This window comes from Bactrocera tryoni, chromosome 4 (assembly GCF_016617805.1).
Source record: "Bactrocera tryoni isolate S06 chromosome 4, CSIRO_BtryS06_freeze2, whole genome shotgun sequence".
Lineage (NCBI taxonomy): Eukaryota > Metazoa > Arthropoda > Insecta > Diptera > Tephritidae > Bactrocera > Bactrocera tryoni.
The window spans coordinates 13,746,395-13,766,543 of NC_052502.1; the positions used below are offsets into that span (position 1 = coordinate 13,746,395).

At 31.1% G+C, this 20,149-nt stretch overlaps 1 protein-coding gene across 2 annotated transcripts in view; it reads left to right on the top strand.

Annotated features, from left to right (window-relative positions):
* Positions 1-20,149, top strand: part of LOC120776160 (nuclear factor of activated T-cells 5) — an 88,281-nt gene that overhangs the window by 35,517 nt on the left and 32,615 nt on the right. Inside the window, exon 1 of one of the 2 annotated variants that reach the window (XM_040106755.1) lies at positions 12,620-13,195. The exons of the other annotated variant lie outside the window; for it this stretch is intronic. The gene's annotated coding sequence lies outside the window, so the exon portion shown is untranslated. Of the gene's footprint in view, positions 1-12,619; positions 13,196-20,149 lie in introns of those variants that run through there. 2 annotated transcript variants of the gene reach the window in all.

Sequence of the window (20,149 nt, forward strand, 5' to 3'; positions counted from 1 at the left end):
TCTGGGTAGTCAAAAAACAATAGGTTAAAGGCGAGCTAAAGTTAGTAGACGAAAGCTAGAGCGCTAGAGTTGGAACCCGCCAAGTAAAATACATCCCGAATGAAAAGTAGAAAACAACCTGGGACGAAAGATCACCCTTTTGATAGTGACCACCGATTATCTCATGCCTAGGATACTTTTTAGAACTTGAGATGTTTCGATTTGGGTAACTAAATTTTTTAAATAAACACAAATTTTTAAAATGCCAAAATTTGACCAAATTACCTGTAACATATAGCTGCCATACAAACTGAATGTTTATTGTTTATAGAAGTAATGTAAGATTGAAAGAAATTGTTCAGATCGGCTCACTATAGCATATAGTTGCCATACAAACCGACCGATCGGAATCAAGGGCTTGTATGGAAAACTTTCGCATTTGACGTGGTGTCTTCACGAAATTTGACATGGATTACTGCTTAAGGTAATAACATAATCTTCGAAAAAATTGTTCAGATCGGATTACCATAGCATATAGCTTCCATACACCTGGGCACATAGTTAATAAAAGAAATACACCTGTGAAGGGCATATTAGCTTCGGTGCAGCCGAAGTTAACGTTTTTTCTTGTTCGTATTCCAATTGCAAAAGAACGCTACCACTCGGTTATAGTTTGATTTTAGCTCTTTATATACATACGACTTATTGATTCTAAAGTTTAGTTTAGGTCTGTTGCTTTGCTTTACGCACTCTCCTTCGATTGACATATGTACATACATACAAGCGTTGGGTGGTCAATGTGTCGTTAATTCAATTCTAGACCGAGACCTTGATACTGGTCGCACTTTGTTAAACAAAATAAAGTCTCCGATGAAATTCAAGCAAAAATCGTCTCCAGACAAATCGTTTATCGAAACTTACAGAACACAGTGTTTAGTTCGGGCAAACATGCTTTGAAAGTCATCACGATTGACCAATAATTGCAGATTCTTAACGAAATCGTTCAATTTTGTTTTGAAAATAATATTTCAAATCAATTTCGCCAAACTAATAGAATCATAAAATCTCAGCAGGAAGAAAAATCAATGCGAAATCAACAAAATAAATATTTCAAGTCACACGCCTGCTTATATTTATTTAATTTTAAGTATGTCAATATGTAAATACATCTATAATTTAGTGTTCGCCACCAGACGGTTTGCACACTCGTTAGTACATTATTCCTCTTTATTCGTCTTCTTTGTTTACTATTTACCACTCTGTTCGGTGTCGTACCGGTGCCAATTTTCTCTTGTTTTCATTGTATTTAATTCATTCGTAAATTCATATACCTCTCATACATACAATATACAGTTGTGTTCACGAAAATAGTAGTGCGACAGCACATAACACTCTAATCTTATTTCTGACATGTTCTATCTTGCAAATTGAACATTTCTACAATACTTTCGTAGAACAGAATATTGTTAACAAAAAAACACCAAAATGCCGTTATTTTTATTTTACGTTGCTTTCTTTATGGTATATTTCAATATTTGCACCAAAAGTCTCTTGTTCATTAAAATAGTGCTTGACGGGAATAGTTGAAAAAAATTTAAAATTTTTTTTTTTTAATTTTAACTGACATCAGTAAGTGTATTAAAATAATATAGTGATTGTGTGATATAAATTTATTGAAATCGCTCTTTATTTCTTGTTTAGTCGGTTGAAAAAAAGCATTGCTCAATCAAAAAGCGAGACTTAATAGTTAAGTTAAGAGATGAAGGCAAGACATATAAAGAAATCGAAGAAATGATTGGTTGCACTGCTCCGATGATATTTAATGCTATTCATCATACTATTAAGTCGGAAACTCGTGGTGGTAAGCGCAAGACTTCATTTCTAGAGGACCGACGAGTTTTGCGATACAGCAAAGCGAAGCCTTCGGCGTTGTCAAAAATAATTAAAAATGAATTGAATCTAATGGTCAGTGCTGTCACAGTTAGCCGAAGGCTAATAGAAGCTAATTTACATGCAAGGAGTCCGAGAAAAGTACCCCTTTTGACGAAGAAGCACGTCCATTGCAAGAATAAAAAGTTTCGAAAGACCATATGTATCGGCCCACCGAAAAGTGGCACAATATTGTATTTACGGATGAGATCAAAATTGTTTTGTTTGGAGGTATAGGCTCCAGGCAGTATGTTCGTTGTCTCCCAAACACAGAATACCACCCAAAGTACACCACAAAGACAGTAAAGTATGTTGAGCTAAGCACTATGGTGGGGGATTGTTTCTCGTATGCTGGCGATGGTCCAATCTCTTTGATCACTGGCATTATTGACCAAGCAGTGTGCATTAATACATTGAAAGATGTAATGCTACCGTATGCTAGTTGGAAAATTTCCTTAAAATGGACATTTCAGCAGGATAATGATCCTAAACATACGAGCAAACTAGCTAATCAGTGGTTTGCATCTGAAAACATCTACGTGATACCATGACCAGCACAATCTCCGGACCTAAACCCGATCGAAAACTTATGGGGCGATGTCAAGAGATGCGTAGCAACACCAAAACCATCAAGAAGCACAGAGCTTTGGCAAGTGTTTAAGGAGGTATAGGCTCAAGTCTCTGTGAAGCGTTGTAGGGAGCTTATTGATTCCATCCTACGTCGATGCCTAGCCGTTATAAACAATAACGGATTTACAACAAAATATTAGACCTTAGGAAACATATTAAATATGAAATATTTACTGTTTCTTTCATATTCTTAGATTTTTCGCCTTTTTTAATAGCCACTACTATTTTCTTGAACAGCATAATTTTTCAATTTTATTTTAATTTAATAACTGTATGTAAACTAAAAAAATTTTTTGGTAGATAAAACCGTAAATATATCATACATTAATTAAAAATTAGGTTTTTTATAACTTTTTGATCGAATATTGTTCTTATCATGTGATTTGACTGTTAAATAGTTTGTAGTCACCGGCACTACAATTTTCGTGAACACAGCTGTACATATTAAAGAGACAGAAGCATCATTGCGCGAAATCGTTTAAGCTATCTAAAATATTTTTTTTGTATTATTTGTAGGAAAAGTATGCAAATAATTAATAAGTAAAAGATAAAAAAGTATAAATGGACTTAAAAAAAAAAATAATCGTTCAAAGGCTACTTAATTCTAACTCAACAAAAATAATAAAATATAAAAAAATATTATTAAATTAATTAAAAAAAAAAATTAACTATTTATGTAATTTTATTTTTTTTTTTGATAAAATTCTTTGTAGTGTGATAACTTTGCAAATAGCGATAATAGTCTTTTCCATAGCTTGCATGATTTCTTAACGGCAACTTTCATGACTTTACAATTTCCTACAGGGTCGCTAACGATCACCTTGCAGCTTTTTCTTTTTAAGTTAAAAAAAGAAATTAATTTATTGTTGTTGCTGTTACTACGCTCACAATGTCGACAGTGCCATTTACGCAAAATTTAAGTTTTCCGGTAATTTGAATATTAACATTCCTGCTGCCCAATTTTTAAAAACTCAATATATAATATTTTGGTTTTATTTCTTAAGCTTTGATGTGAATTGCATTTCATACATAGATATATGTATGTATATGCATATACATATGTACATTAGGGTGATAAATTTTTTTTTTTTTTTTTAATTGGTACTCGCAAAAATAGGTTCCTAGACACCTCTAAGAAAGCCTCTCCAAATATGAGTTTTTAATTGTAACGGGAAGGTCCTCCGCCTAACGGGTTTCTATTTTTTCTTATTATCAGATAGAAAAATTTATATCTCGCTTCCAACTACTTGAAAAATATCTTGTTAATTAGGTTTTGTAGGAAATTGAATGCTCTAAAATATGGTCTCTTATGATTTTTTCGTAAATCCATCCGTTTAAAAGATATTAACGGTTGAAATTTGACTATTTTTGGAAAAAATTTTTATTTCTTATGAATTTTATAACTCAATGAAAAAAATTATTATAAAAATTATATATCTGTAGTTGTGTTAATATAAAACATATATACATATAATATACATATATTTAACCCACCGGCAAATTTGAGTTCTCTTGTTTGTTTATATTGTTGTTGCTGGCGTTCTTGTCTACCGTCGGATACAGCATCGCAGTCGTGACACATTAATTGACACTCGAGGTGTTTTTCTGGCATGCTTGGATTACACTAAATTTATAATGAAAATAATTTTTGAACTTTCATGCGGACATTAAAGAGTCTTACATTTGTATGTACATACCTATATTTATATGTACGTATACATATGAATTTCGTGATTTGTTCATAGCACTTGAGATGGAGCAGATTAATTCTATATGGTTGTTATTATGGATCAATACTTTTGAGAACGTATTAATTTTTCTGTCAGATGAGCCCTTACTTATCGCTAACGGGACAGATAGACAAACTGTGTTGGTTTAAGGAATATTAAAGATAAATAATATAACAGACGGATTATACTGTACTAAATTATATTATTTAACATATTTTTTAAAGTCTATCCTCTATATCTGAGCCTAAGCTCCAAAGACTAGTATAACCAAATACTCGTTTACCTAGCCGGTAGATCGATTATATACTGCTATGAGCAAAAAATAGTAAGACTTTGTTTATAATTTTAAAATTATTAATTTATTCTTCAAAATCTATATCGTCCTCCTCAAAGTAATCCCCTGAAATTCAGAGTGCACCACACTTCGATAATGAACGAAAACTGTCAACTTAATCTTCATTTTTGACTGCTTTGACGTTTTTTTGCCTTCGGTTCACCTTTGCCGCGATATTCGGCTGATTAATCGACTGCTTTCGGGTAGTAAGCATACTTGTAGATCTGAAACTCATCGTCAGAAAAATTACATTTCATAACATCCTAGTAGTCAGAAAGCACTATTTCACAGACGTTCAGAAGTTAACTCGACGCTGTTTTTCGAAAAAATAGAGTGATTTTGGAACCAATCATGCTTTCAATTTTCTTAGACCCAAATGATCTTTCAAAATGATTTTCACTGATTCCTCCGATATTCCAACGATGCCAGTAAGATCTCTGACTGTTAATCGTCGCTTCTCAAGCGCCAGTGCACGAAAAAAGTTTAAGTTCTTCTCCTTCTTAACCTTTCTAAATACATTGTTATTGGAAATCGAATAGGAATAATTGGTTTAGATCAAAGTCGAAGGTAAATACTCGTACTTAGTAGTAAGTAAGTAATCGATCCATATATTTATAATATTTTTATATCCAATCCAATCCGATGAAGTGTCGAAACATTATGCTCAGTCAGCTTTAGGAGGAGAAACTTTAAATGCTTTCTTTCGCGAAACTCGCTTTCTTTCCAAAAATGTATGTCAAGTTAAGAACATACGGACTTAGTCAGCAAGTCCTATGTATATTAAGCTTTTAAGAATCTAAAACATATGCAATTGAAAAGTAAAGTTGTCTTCCGACGAACATAGGCCAATCCCGTGCTGCCATATGGTGCGTAGGCATGGTCAATGACATCATCTGATACGTCAGCCTTATGAGTGTTAGAGAGAAAAATTTTGCGGAAGGTTTATGGTCTTTTGCGCATTGGCAGTCGATGGAACGATGAGGCGGCATTGTCATAATTCAGCGAATCAAGAGACATCGGTTGCGCTGGCTAAGTCATGTTGTCCGGATGGAAGGACCTGCTTTGAAGGTTTTCGAGCCAGTATCCGCCGGTGGAAGTACAGTAAGACGAAGACCTCCACTCCGTGGGAGAGATCAGGTGGAGAAGGACTTGGCTGCATTTGGTATTTTGAATTGGCGCCAAATATCGAAAAGAAAAAATGACTGACACGCTGTTATTAACTCGGCTATAACCGTGTCAGCGGTGTCTATGCCAGTAAAAAGCAAGAAGAAGAAAGATCTAGAATCACTGTTACCATTTTATTTAGCCGAGAAACGCATGGTCCTTCGGAAAGTTAGGCGTAGAGCCGAAAAGTATATTAATTTAAAGATTTTGGCAAAAATAATTGGTCAGCATTTGCTGCTACTATTGTACAAAACAACAACAACAACAAAAGAAAGCAGAACAACCACTAGGTTGGCATAATATTTCCGATACAATAACAACACTATAAATTCATTTATGCACCCCTGCTTATCGACTCCTATTTACGCAATTAAAAATTAGCGATTTAGCAATATTAATACCAAATAAATTAACTACATACACATTGTGTAATTTTACATCATAAATGGCTCGTTAATTTTGTCAACAATTATACGAATTAATAATAATAAAAATCACAATAATTTTATGTGATTGCAAATCACTCGACGCTGCTGCTGCTGCGCCGGCGTTGAGGACATTAATGATCATTTGGCGCGATTCACCCTCATTATCAGCATATACGCCATTTAGACGTGAGTAAGCCGCTATCTATGCGCCGGGTGTAAACTTCCAATTAAATAAAAATAATTTATCGTGTTTTTTGCGCGACGATCGCCTTTGCGTAAGCGCGCCCGTAATTAAGTTTGTTGTATTCGCGTACTATGATGCGCGCCCCGTGCGCTCTCTCTCGCCGCGACGCGCACCAAGCAAATTCAGTTATGTATAATTTATAACATTTTTTGTGACGGATTACAACTGTTGTGTTATTACAACAATATCTGTTTTTGTTTCTGTTTATGAATGTATTATATTATACCCTACGCCAGAGCCGCCGTCACCCGGCTGTTGTCGCATTGCCATCCCTGTCGCCGGTGGGTAATTAATAATGCATAAATACTATGATGCAGCGGTTTGGGGCCGTAACTGGTTCAAGGTTATGGCCTGTTCCTGTTAGCACGGTTTATTGTACTCTCATATTTAGAAATAAATTCTACTGCAATTATTTGTGTAGGCCTACAGTAAAACAAAAAACAAAAAAAGAAATAAGAAATAAATAGCGTGCAAATATAAAAAGGAAAGCGCAAAAACAACTGTTAATTCCTTTTTATGACCTTTCCACTTGGTGATTTTCGTCGCCTTCGTAGTTGATTCGTAATTATTTATACGATGTTTCATTTGTTTCGGAATTTTCCATATTTGCCTCATTCTAGGCAGAAATTTAATGTTTTTTCTTTTTCCCATTCTGCTTGTTTGGGAAATTGCATGGTTGTGCAAATGTTTGTATGTACATACATATGTATGTGTAAATAATAGTATTTTGACAATATTTCAACTACAAATATCATAACATGTGCATGTAATTATGTAAATGTTGAGCGTAAAGTTGTTGATATTGAAGTTAAAACAAAAAAATTTGACATGTTGTTGTCAAAAATCTATCAGTAGACTTCTCTACCTCAGCGCGGCATTTTCAAAGCTTAATCAAACATCAAAAAAAGCTTAGCGCGTTCTCACGTGAACACTCTTAGTTCTTTATTCGTTGGATCCATCAAAGATTTTCGGGTTTTCAGGCTTACCTGTTTGACATTTAAAAATCTTGAATCGTACTATTCAGTATCAAGTTCAAGTTCTCTAAAATGGTAACCTGTTTAAGACACAGTTTGTGGACGTTGGTGATGTGAATCTTCGTTTATGAGACCTGGATTATAAAAAGTTAATTTGAAATTGAAATCTTAAAAAAATACATAAAGCAAGATAAAACATTATTTATACTAATTTTAATTTCTCTCTAGGTGAGTTTTTTTTTTAAATTAAATTTTTTTTCCCGCTTTCACATTTGTTTCCCTAAATTCTTCTTCTTCTTTTATTGGTTATAGCCGTCTTTACAACAGCCGGTCGTTCTTCCTGTTTTTTTCCTAAATTCAGTGAACTATAAATACATATGTACATATATCGCCAGCCAATGTCGATCTAAAATTTTGGTTCAGATAAGATTTAACATTTGCACTTCATATGCACTGGTTGTCTGTACTTAGATACACTGAAATACACACATACAGTATGTTATATGTGCATATGTTCATAGATAAACAAATGTCTGCTCGCTGTCTAGAAAAATAAATTCGCAAATTATTATGGCAAATTTGATGTGGCTTCGTGAACTGTTGCTATTTCGGTGCCATTGTTATTTGTTTTTTTTTTTTTTGTTGGTTGTATATTTTTGGATTCTTTGTCCGTATGCTGGTATTTGCTTCTAATAAGCGGAATTATTATTTATCAAGAAAAAATAAAATGTTTGCTTAAAACTACGCGCGACAGAAGTTAAAAATTTCTGGCTCTTTTCCAGGCGTTGAATTTAATGAGAACGTAGGGGGAAGAGTGTAAAGGGTATTTCTCAATTGAACTCTTTAATGTATAAAAAATAAAATTAAAAAGTTTTATTGAATATTTAGCATGAAGCATTCCATAAAATACCAATATTACCACCGACATACATACATACATATGTACATATGTATATGTTTGTGGTAACGTACATATGTATGTAATTGGCATAAAGTCTTTAGAGAATATTTCTAGTTAGTTACAGATAAATATATTTAAAATGCATTTTATTTGTTACCAATCTGGTATCATTTAATTTTCCTTAAACAAGTCATATGAAATGATTTTTCCAAACATCTGGCAACTCTTGTAGAAAAAAGTAATGGCGAAATTATATTTTATAACTGCTTACTTTGATGCTCATATGCAATATTTCATTTAATATAAAAAAAAAGCATAAAAATTTATTTTTTCAAACAGGGGTCAACCGTTTTCAAAAAAGTTACAACGGAAATATGTTTTAGAAAAATTTGGTTTGTGCGTCAAACCGTAAATTAAATTTATTTTAGTCATTAAATAGAGCATAAATGGATATAATTTTTTTCCAAGCTGGTGGCAACTTTCTTCAAAAGCAAAGGCTAAAATAAAATAAAATAATTTCTAATCCCAAATATCGTATTAAAAAATTAAAAATAGCTTTTTAATGTCAAATACGAAATGAAAATTGAAAATACATATATCCTACATACTTAAAACTGTTTATTTTGATACTAATATTGCAGTATTTATATGTATTTTAGAAATTTAGTTGACTAAAGTTTTCAAAATTTAAATTTTTGACTACCGACTAATTTAATTTATTTCAAATTGTTCATTGCTCTTTGCTCCAAAACAACTTAAGAACATACATTGTGACAGAATTCCTTTAAGGGCGATGAATTTTCTTTAATAATAATTATTTCAAAAATTAATTAGTAAGTAATTTAAAAAATATATGTATATATTTTTAAAGGGTGACAAAATTTTTCCATTTTTGAAATAATCTCAAAACAAAGTTTGCAAATCGCGAAGCACATTTAAATTTTCAATTTTAAAAATCTTGAAAAGCATTCCTGTTATCCTCTTACACATATTATCATAGTACTTATATTCAAAATGGCACTGTCATAAGTAAAACAAATTTTAAAAGCATATTTACTCTGGAACGCGCCCTTTTTACACCAGTCACTCCATTTTGCCGCCTTAAAAAACCAATATAAATTGTGTTCGCCTGTATACATATATGAGTGTGGATGTGCGCGAATACAAAAGCAATGATAAGTGTTATATTTACCATCGCGTTTACGCTTTTCGAAGACAACACAGGCACATATGTATGTACATATGTACATTCGCACCATTGCCCATACATAAGCGTACTCATAAAACCGTAATATACGTACGAGTACGTTATGCCTTAACTGGCCAATCAAAATTAAACATCTCCGTTTTGCTCAAAAGCCAAATCGGCCACACACCGAGCGGAGGGAGTAACACTAAAATACGGGTTTTGCCGAAATTTTCATACCAAAATCGTCATAAGCAAATTTATTGTGTCCGTGTGCGTGGGTGTATGTGCCTACTTCCTCGTATCTATGTATGATTCGTATCGCCTACAATGTTAGCTGCATTCCTATTGGTCGGCTAAACGTTTTCTGTTTAAATTGTATATATGTACATGTGTTCGCGGTTGAAGGATGCCGATCATTGCGCCGTGTCGTGCTCGTTCATACGGACCTGTGTGTGTTTTGTTATTGTCAAATCTGTACACAAACGTGAATTTGGCACGCGATCGTGCGTCATTTTGTTGTGATTAAAACAAAATGAATGATTTTTCTGCGCGTTGACATATATGTGTTTGTGTGTGTGTGCAATACGTCAAATTGCTTGATATGCATCGGTGTGTGTGTTTGAGGGCGCTGCAATGTGTATGAAATACTTACATATGTCAACGGCGTCAGCAAATTTGCCAAGTATTTTATTAGACATTTGTTTAAGTTTGAGTAAAATGTTTGAGATAATGCGCGCAATCTGGTAATTATGTTCTCATTTTTGGTTAAAATTTAACAAGAAGTTCAACACTAAAATGAAAGCTTACCGTTATTTAAAATTTATTTACCTTTTCTTTTCCACTCACTAGCTTAAGTTGGCTGTGCTCTATTTTCTGGTTAATACTCTTCTCTTTCGCCTTCTGGACGCTCTAAAATGCGTGCTCTTCTATAGACACTCTTCAATACGTTGTCGCACATAATGAAGCATAGAGTATATAAACTATTGTATCTACATACATACAACAATCATTAACAGGTGTGTCTACATACTTTCATATTTCTGTTTGTACTTCAGTACACATACACACACACACGTACATTCATATGTTGACTATTGTAGTCAACGAAATGTTTACATTCCAAACCAGTACCCGCCGTCGTTGCTGTTGCTGTTATTTAATTTATTCGTTCATTTCGGTCAATTAAACTAGTTGTGACGCCAAGTTATCAAGTGTTTTGGCCTCTCAACATATTTGACGAATAATTTGAATTTTTTTCTTTGAATACTATCGTCAACATTTGATTTGGAGCGTGAAATATGTATCTTTAGCAATCTAACACTATTATAACATACAGTGTGTTGACAAAAGTATGAGTATGGAAATTTGGAAAAATCTAACATTTTAGAACTAAAAATAGTTATATCTGGGTAAATTAGTATATGTGCGTATTTTGAAATAGTTTTTTAATTAATATCTACGCTTGCCTTAAGGGACACATCTAGGTTGTAATACTTAAAAATCGGTTTATGATAATTAAAAAAATACTAAATACAAATCTCAAGAATACACAGTGAACATTTTGAAGACAAAAATTAAAATTTTTTTCGAGTTACACCCGGTGAAAAGAAGTTCATCCACTGCTGCATTGGTTCAGATCAACTTCGGGAATGAAGCCTAAGACAAAAATTCTCACTAGAGGACATTGTGTACTTCTTTTTCTTTATTGGCGTAGACATTGTGTATTACGATCGAAAAAAATCAAAAATTTACAAAATGGCAACGTTTCAGAAAAAGTTGAATTTTACTAAAAATTTTGTCGGTTTTTTTTTAATTTATTAGTGATCAGATCATTTGTCTCCAAGTAATCACTCAAGCAAATTTGAAAAATGTAGTTTTGAGAAAAACGCTTTTAAAGATAAACTGATTGATTTACTAAGTGACTACACTTTGAAGGCTGAAACTCAAAAATTATTTGGGATATCGATTTGAAATTTTAGTTTGTAATTTTTAAAGGTATAACTTATCGAAATGTGAAAAAAATATTTTTTTTAAAGGGTGTATTTTAATAAATCCTCCACTGAGTCTGACATTTATTAGACAATATTTTAGTAAAAATAATTTATTTTTTAATTTTTAATTATACTAGTATAGGTTTGGTTCTTCTCATTTGATTTAAACTATAAAAAGCATACAAATGAATGTTACATATGTACATACATGTTAATAATTTCAGTAGAATTATTTTTTCTAATTTTTAATTTTTTTTTTTTAATTTTAGTTGATACTTCTTGTATACATTAATGTTTATTTTAATTTTTATATACATACATACATATTTAATAGTCCTAATATTTTTATCATTATTATTTTCTTTTTTATTTATTCTGTTTTTTATTTTTTATTTTACATTATAATTTTGTATTATTTTTTTTTTGTTTGCTTAACATACATACATATATGTACATACATTTACATATATTATAAATTTAATTTTAATTTTTTTCTTAATTTTAATTGTTACTTTTTATTTGATACATATGTTTACATTATTTTTACATACATATGTACATATTTATTATTGTCATTATAGTTTTTTTTTAACTTCTACTTAATTTATTTTGAATTCTTTTTTGATTTTTTATTTAACATTTAGTTTTTACTTTTATTTTTTTGTTGTGTTATTTCGATGTCCGAATCAAAACCAAGAATATAATTTTATATAATGTAATTTTTTTTATTCTTTTCGAGCCTCGTAATAGAAAACTCATTACATTACATATTTTAATCACCGCTGTATCAGTGCCCACTGTGCTCATACTTTTCATGCCCACTATATGCACATTTGGCTGTGTGTACATATTTACCATGTTAGCGGCTAGTGAGAAACAGCGTGTTCGTGTTTTTTTACATTGACTTTATCAGTGCGTTCACTTGCCGCTGCTACTTGTATTTTTATTATTCAGCGCCGCTCGCTGCTTGCCGCTTTATACAGCTCAGCCACTGCACTCTAGTGATTTGTTCGCTTTGCGAGTTTACGAACGCGAAAGCTATCGGGCAGGTTCTGCTGGCTTTTCAGAAATTCACGATTTTCATTTCAGTTCATCGATCTCAACGTAAGCGATCGGACGCAGAACTTGCAAGCAAGCAAGCGAGATAACATCGCGTTATACTTAAATATGATATAAAATTATACAGCTAGTAGTGGTATTGTGTGAAATTAGATTTGCGAAGCATTGCGGTGTGTAGTGAATACAAAAAACAGCTGAAAAAACACTCGTCAGTGTTCTGTTTCGATAATTCGTAAATTCGCGCTCGCTCGTCAGCTAGCTGCGATACATACATATATAGACTTAGATTGTTTTGACATCTATTTAAGAACTTTATCTTATCATCTTCGTATCATCGTGTAATGCGTATGCAGCGACTAACAGCAGCCTATCGTCGGTGGTCCGTCAGACTTGCCCTCGTCCTCATTCGTTGTGCTATGTTAGAAATCTAGCATTTGCTTGCTGTATGATACGAGTATCGTGTTAAGAGCAAATTGAGAGTTTTCAATAAAATTTCGCAAAAAGCCGTCGCAAAACTGTCACCGCCGACAGACAAAATTGTGCTTAAAAAGCTGAAAAATCGTTGTGCCAAAAGTTCTTTCATAAATTGGAAACGTCGCAAAAGGAGGCGGACGGCCAACAGCAGCAGCAGCGGCAGAGCAGGGTATTAATCAAAACATGCAAAAATGCATGTACATACATACATACATATAGAAATATGCATACATAAATGCTCACTTTGATTTGAATTGTGCGATTCGTGACATATGTACATATGTGTGTATGTAATGCCAACCAGAGATGGTGCTGATTTATATACATACATACATACATACATTTGAACATGCATAAATATCACGATGTGCGTGTGCTGGTGGTAGCTTTTTTATTGTGACTTTTAGTTTTGTTTACACTAACGCAGAAAAAGCGCCACAACAATAACATAATTTCTACAAAAACGCATTTGATCGGTATAAAATGCTCGGTATAGAATTAAATGCAAGCAATCGTTGGCGAAAATCGCGATCGCACAGAGTTACAATATCACTTCAAAAGAATAGATTGTGGCAAGTGGCAAGTGCATAAAGTGTACTGCAAACATTTCTTCAGTGCGACAAATTTTTAAAAAGTAGTACCGAAAATGACAGTGGCTCTTGAATTGAAAAAGTGTTGAAAGTGAGCGAACAAAAAATAAGATTTATCTGAAGAAAATATAATTTATTTAAAAAAATATTTGCGAGTTATTGAACATATTTATCATCATGAAAAAATATATACAAGTATTTAAAATAAAAGATAAATAAAAATATTTTAGTACAAAAATAAAAATATATGAAAATACAATATAAAAACATTATGAGCGTTAAAAATAGATATACAAGCCTATAAAACTTTTTTATATCATAATCATAATAAAATAAAAATAAAAGAGATTATAAGAAAAATAATATTAATATTGATACTAAAAAAATATGAAATATACAATTTTTAAATTCAGAAATATACAATAATTTATAATAATTTGTTATGAGGCGGAATTTAGATATACAAGCATATATAAAATTTGTTTAAATCACAAACATAATTTAAATTAAAAATTGTGTTTATGAAAAGGAATAAAATTTAAATTTAAATAAATTTTTTTTATAAATCAGAAACATAATCAAAAATGAGTTATTAAAAAAGTTATAAATAATAAAATTTTACTACAAATAATATGTACATATAAATAATAAAATATAACTTTTTTAAATCAAAAACGTATTAAAAAAAAATAGATTTGTAAAAAGGTCATTAAGATAATTTTATAAAAAAAATATGTAAACATAAAGAAATAAATAATTTTTCAACTCAGAAACATACTAAAAAAATGATTTTATAAAACGGGCTATTAATAAAATGTTACTATAAAAACTAAGTAATAATAATATGAGCGGCTAAAATTATACTTAAACTAAAATATAAACTGTTTATGACCAGAACTATAAAATAAAGAATATAATAAAAAAATCTTGAATTCATAAAAAACAAAAAATTATGAAAAAATAATAAATTTCTAAAAATAAAAATGAAACAATTGTTAAAAAATTCTGCTAATAATATTATTATTATTAATAACAACAAAAATATTAATAACAATGCTAATTCTAATGCTAAGGTTAAGTTGAAGTTAGGACTTCAGACCTTTTATAACGAAAATAATTTTTAAATAAAATAATTATAAATATTAAATAAAAAAATTATAAATATATGTATATATTTTTTATAAAAACAAAACCAGTTATCTACCATTCCCAACAATTTACAAAACGTTTTATTCTAAATATATTAAAATAATTAAATAAAAATTACATGAGCGGTCAAAATTGCATATTAATATGAACTTATATAAAAAATATTTGCAACCAGCAAAAAAAATAAAAATAAAAAAAATTTTCAAATTTATAAACAAATTATTAATTTATGCAAAAAAAAAAATGTTTTAATATTAAAAGAAAGAAGAAAATTTCAAATTTATTAACAAATTACTAATATATGCCAAAAAATAAAAAATGTTTTTATTCATAAACAAAAAAAAAATACTTATAGAAAATATAAAATAAGAAATAAAAAATATTTCTCCCCCTAAAAAATCAATTAACGCTCATTCCCTACAGCTGAGCAAAGCAATTCATTCTAAATATTTCCACAAGTTTTGCGTACAGGTGAAATTATAGTAAACAATCGCTAAATTCTTTAATAAAAATGTCAATGCATATAAATACATACATTCATATATAAAAAAAAAAATTGTTTATAATGCCAGCGAATTGCTAGTTGCATAATCCACAGGTGTTTCCGGCTTGCATTTGAATATTATTTATACCATTCGACTCCATCAACCGTCTTCATTCTAAAAGTAAATAAATGTCTTAAGCCAGTCTCCGATTTCGTTCCGTTTAAGCGTAAGCCAAGTGAAGGCAAAAAAATATGTTTTATAAATAGAACGAAATAACTGTTTATATTTAGGCTCAGTAACAGCTCATTTTTGTAGAAAATGGCATACATAACATACATACATACTATGTATGTATATTTCTTCGCTTTAATTTGATTGTTGAAAGTAAAATTAAATTATAAAAATAAAATATTTTGCTGCTGAATTTATTAAATACAAAATAAATAATGAACTTTCTCGTCGATTTTGAGTAACTTTTTAAGATCTACGTAAGTATGTATGTTGCTCGGTGTCGGTTCGGTGATATTGAGTCTTAAACTATATTTTTTAAAGCTTTTTTGATTTTATATAAAAAAGTGAATGCATATCTCTTGGATTTTTTTGCGACTATAGCTTTTGCATTATTAAAAAATATTGAAACATTATTTTTTTTGAATTTTCGAAAATTATTGTATAAAGTATAAAAACTGAGTCTTCGGCGGTCATAAAACGTTAATTTTTACTCACTAATTCGAGAGCTAGATAAAATATATTCGTACTTCAAAATTTAAATCTAAATATTGGTGATTCTATAATCTCTAGATATGTTGTCAAAAGACCTATAATTAAATTTTTTGAATTTGTTGCGAAATAAGTTTTTTCTAAAAGTCAGTTTGATTACTATATATTCTTTATTAAAACTATTCTCAAGCTAAATATGTCGTTAAATCATCATTTTCACATTCATTAATTAATTTTATTAACGGTACAATAGACCAGAGATACTTGAACACAGAGGGAAATTGTCGAAAAACTACATTCCTTAATCCAAACACATTTTCTAGTGATTAATTTGTCTTAATAAACATTTTTTTTTCAAAGTTTTTGGTTTTGACAAAAGCAAATACGAAGTAAACTAAGAACACTACAGGGTGTAGTTTAACTGGTGTAAAAATTAAGATTTCACATTACTCATTGCAAAAACACCCGAGAATTTCCAATTTACGGATCAGTTAATGCATTAAAAGGTTTCAGGATTCTTATTAAATCGAATTTTGTGAAATTACTTAACTTTATAAGCGCGACACTTAGCGACTTGTATTACTTCCTCAAGTAGAATACCCACTAGTATCTGCTGAACTTTTCAACTACTCCAATTTAATTCCAAAGTAATTTAATTGTCTGTGTCTGTTTTGAGATTTTATAGTAACCTTGAACTTAGACAGTGTCCGGTCACAGTTGTGACAAGTCACAAATGACTGCAAGTGTTCTAGCAAGTTCTTAACGGTTGCGGTCGTCGAACTGCTGGCTATAGTAGGAAGTATTAAAAATATTGCATCAAGGTCTGGCTTTGCCACTTTCACAATCGCCAAGATTCCATTTTATAAAACCACACGAAATACTGTTGAGCATGTTACAGAAAAATATATGTATGTATATTCGAACACCAAAACAAAAAAAAAACAGTTAAATGCAAAACCAAGCGTTGACAGTGAAGGGATTCCAGTTATTCGAAAGGGCGCTCGCGTGTAAAACACAACGGAATATGTTGTGCTGTGTTGTGCCAAGGTTAACATCCTTTAAATTGCAATATCTGTACGTATGAACGTATGTATAATTGTAGTATGATTAACTCAAAGGCAGCCAGATAAATGCCTACAACAAATATGCCATATAATATGTGCGCTTTTTGCATGTGTGTGTGCGTAGAAGTGCAGCAAGAGGCCGGCTGAGACACTGCGCCGATAGCAGAATGAGAGGAAATCAGCGCGACAAACATTGCAAATATGTATATACATATGTATATAAAAATTAAATAAAGCTAAATTCATGAAAACAGCAAATAAGACGAGATTTCAAAGCAGGACAGTTTGATAAATTATTATAAAAAAATAAGTCAAAGATTGTTGAGAAAAAACGCGGCAAATAAATACATTCAAATGCTTTTGCAATATTCGCTGGGGAAGAGCTTTATTTTTATACCCTGAACGGGGTATATAAGTGTTCCACGAAGCCTGTAACACCAAGAAGAAGGCGTCATCGGAGACTGTATAAAGAATATTAATATATACATACAGTGGACCAATAAAGTTTACATACACCTAATTCCATTAAATTCCGACACGTTTATTTGTTTCAAAATTAATAAATTTTGTGGTTTTTTTCTATCCATTTCAAGATATGTTAATTTAACATTAAACATAGCATATCAAAATATTTTTTTTTTTTTACACAAATAAAAAAAATTTAAGTTAAAGCTTAAAATGAGCATAATTTATATCAAAAAAGTTTACGTACACTTATGAATGTTTACATAAAACAAAAGTAATTACAATACTTTTAACGGTTTTTGGCCTACATTTTGTTGCTATTACTGTCCCTAGACATCGTTGTATGCTCCTCACTCAATTTCTAGAATTATTTCCGGATATTTTGACCCATTAAGTCCATGATCCAGCTTTTTGGCCTTATTTTGATGAAATTCGATGTTTTCGAATACGGTTTTCCAAAAAGTTCAAGATATTTTGAATAGGATTAATGTCTAGCGATTGCGGGACCTATGGAGTTATTTTTATTTCCATAACAACCATTCATGTACAAGATAAGACATGTATTTTGGGTCGGTATCCTGTTGGAAATTAGTTTTGCTGCTATTAACAGCCGATTTAAGCACACTTAAAATTTAAATTTTTTTCCTAAAATGTTCAGATACATATGCTTATCCATGTTTTCACTAATAAAGTCCAAATGTCCAACTCTAGATGCAACCATACACCCGCAAACCATAACATTACCCCCACAGTGCTCTACCATTGGCGATACATTTTGTCCTTCCGACTCTTCATTGATCTTTCTCCACACTTTTCGTGATCTATTCGAACCAAATTTATTAAATTTTGAATCGTCGGTGAACACAATGTTTTCCCAAAACCAATACGGTTTGTTTAAATATTGTTTAGCAAACGCCGACATTTTCTTTTTATTAACCTTATATATGTATGGCTTACGACGCGCGACTCGTCTATGATAACCAGCACTCTTCAACAAATTCCTTACTGTTTGGGGATTTATTTTTTTGTGTACATTTCAAAAATGTATAAGCATATGTATCTGAGCATTTTAAGAAAAAAATTTAAATTTTAAGTGTGCTTAAATCGGCTGTTAATAGCAGCAAAACCAATTTCCAACAGGATAACGACCCAAAACACACAACTTATCTTGTACGTGAATGGTTGTTATGGAAATAAAAATAACTCCATAGGTCCCGCAATCGCTAGACATTAATCCAATTCAAAATATCTGGAACTTTTTGGAAAACCGTATTCGAAAACATCGAATTTCATCAAAATAAGGCCAAAAAGCTGGATCATGGACTTAATGGGTCAAAATATCCGGAAATAATACAAGAAATTGAGTGGGGAGCATACAACGATGTCTAGGGACACTAATAGCAACAAAATGTAGGCCAAAACCCGTTAAAAGTATTGTAATTACTTTTGATTTATATAAACAATCATAAGTGTACGTAAACTTTTTTGATATAAATTATGCTCATTTTAAGCTTTAACTTTAATTTTTTTTATTTGTGTAAAAAAAAAAATATTTTGATATGCTATATTTAATGCTAAATATACATATCATGAAATGGATAGAAAAAAACCACAAAATTTATCCATTTTGAAACAAATAAACGTGTCGAAATTTAATAGAACTAGGTGTATGTAAACTTTTTTGGTCCACTGTACATAAATGATAAGCATGACGAACTGAGTCGATTTAGTCATCTAAGTCTGTCTCTATATAAGCGAATTAGTGCCTCAGTTTTCGAGATATCGCTCTCAAATTTTGCACACGTTCTTTTATTCTCAAGAAACTGTTTATTTGTCGGAATCGCCGATATCGGATCACTATAGCATATAGCTGCCATACAAATTGACCGATCCAAATAGAATTCTCGTAGGAAAAACATTTTCATTTGATAAAATATTTTCACGAAATTTAGCGGAGACTGTTGCCTAAGACAGCGCTAAAACCTGCGAAGAAATTGTTCAGATCGCACCACTATAACATATCTTTTAAGAACAACTTTTATATTTGAGAAAATATTTTCATGAAATTTGGCATGGATCATAGTTCAAGGTAACAGTACAATCTCCAAACAAATTGTTCAGTACGGGCCAATATACATACATATGTAGGATATATATGATAATCTTGTATACCCTTATATGCTTCAAGAAATGTACATGTGAAGGATATTAGGAATTTTTTTGTTTTTTTTATACTTTTTTAACTTTTTTTATTTTATTTATTGCTCAATTTTTATCGCATACCAATGACTTAAAAAGCAAATGCTAACCTAAAAACCCACCAACGCCTGCAGTGGCGCGCATATTTACCGCTACAACAACACTGCAGTGCCAATGTTGCTATGGTCATAGTGGCCGCATTTGTTGCACATTCGCTTGGCAATTGCAAGCTCATGCTGTTTGCACTCGCCAACTGATGACAGCTTGCTGGCTTTCTACGGACGCCACAGCAACAGGCAAAAGTGGCAAATGAAGAAAAAATAAAATGAAACACAAATAAAATGCATTTTTATTCATTCGAAATTTGTTGTGCCGCTCAAAACCAATTGATATTCACTTTAAATACGCATTTATTTAAATTTGCATTCCTTAAACTCATACTTTTCGTTAC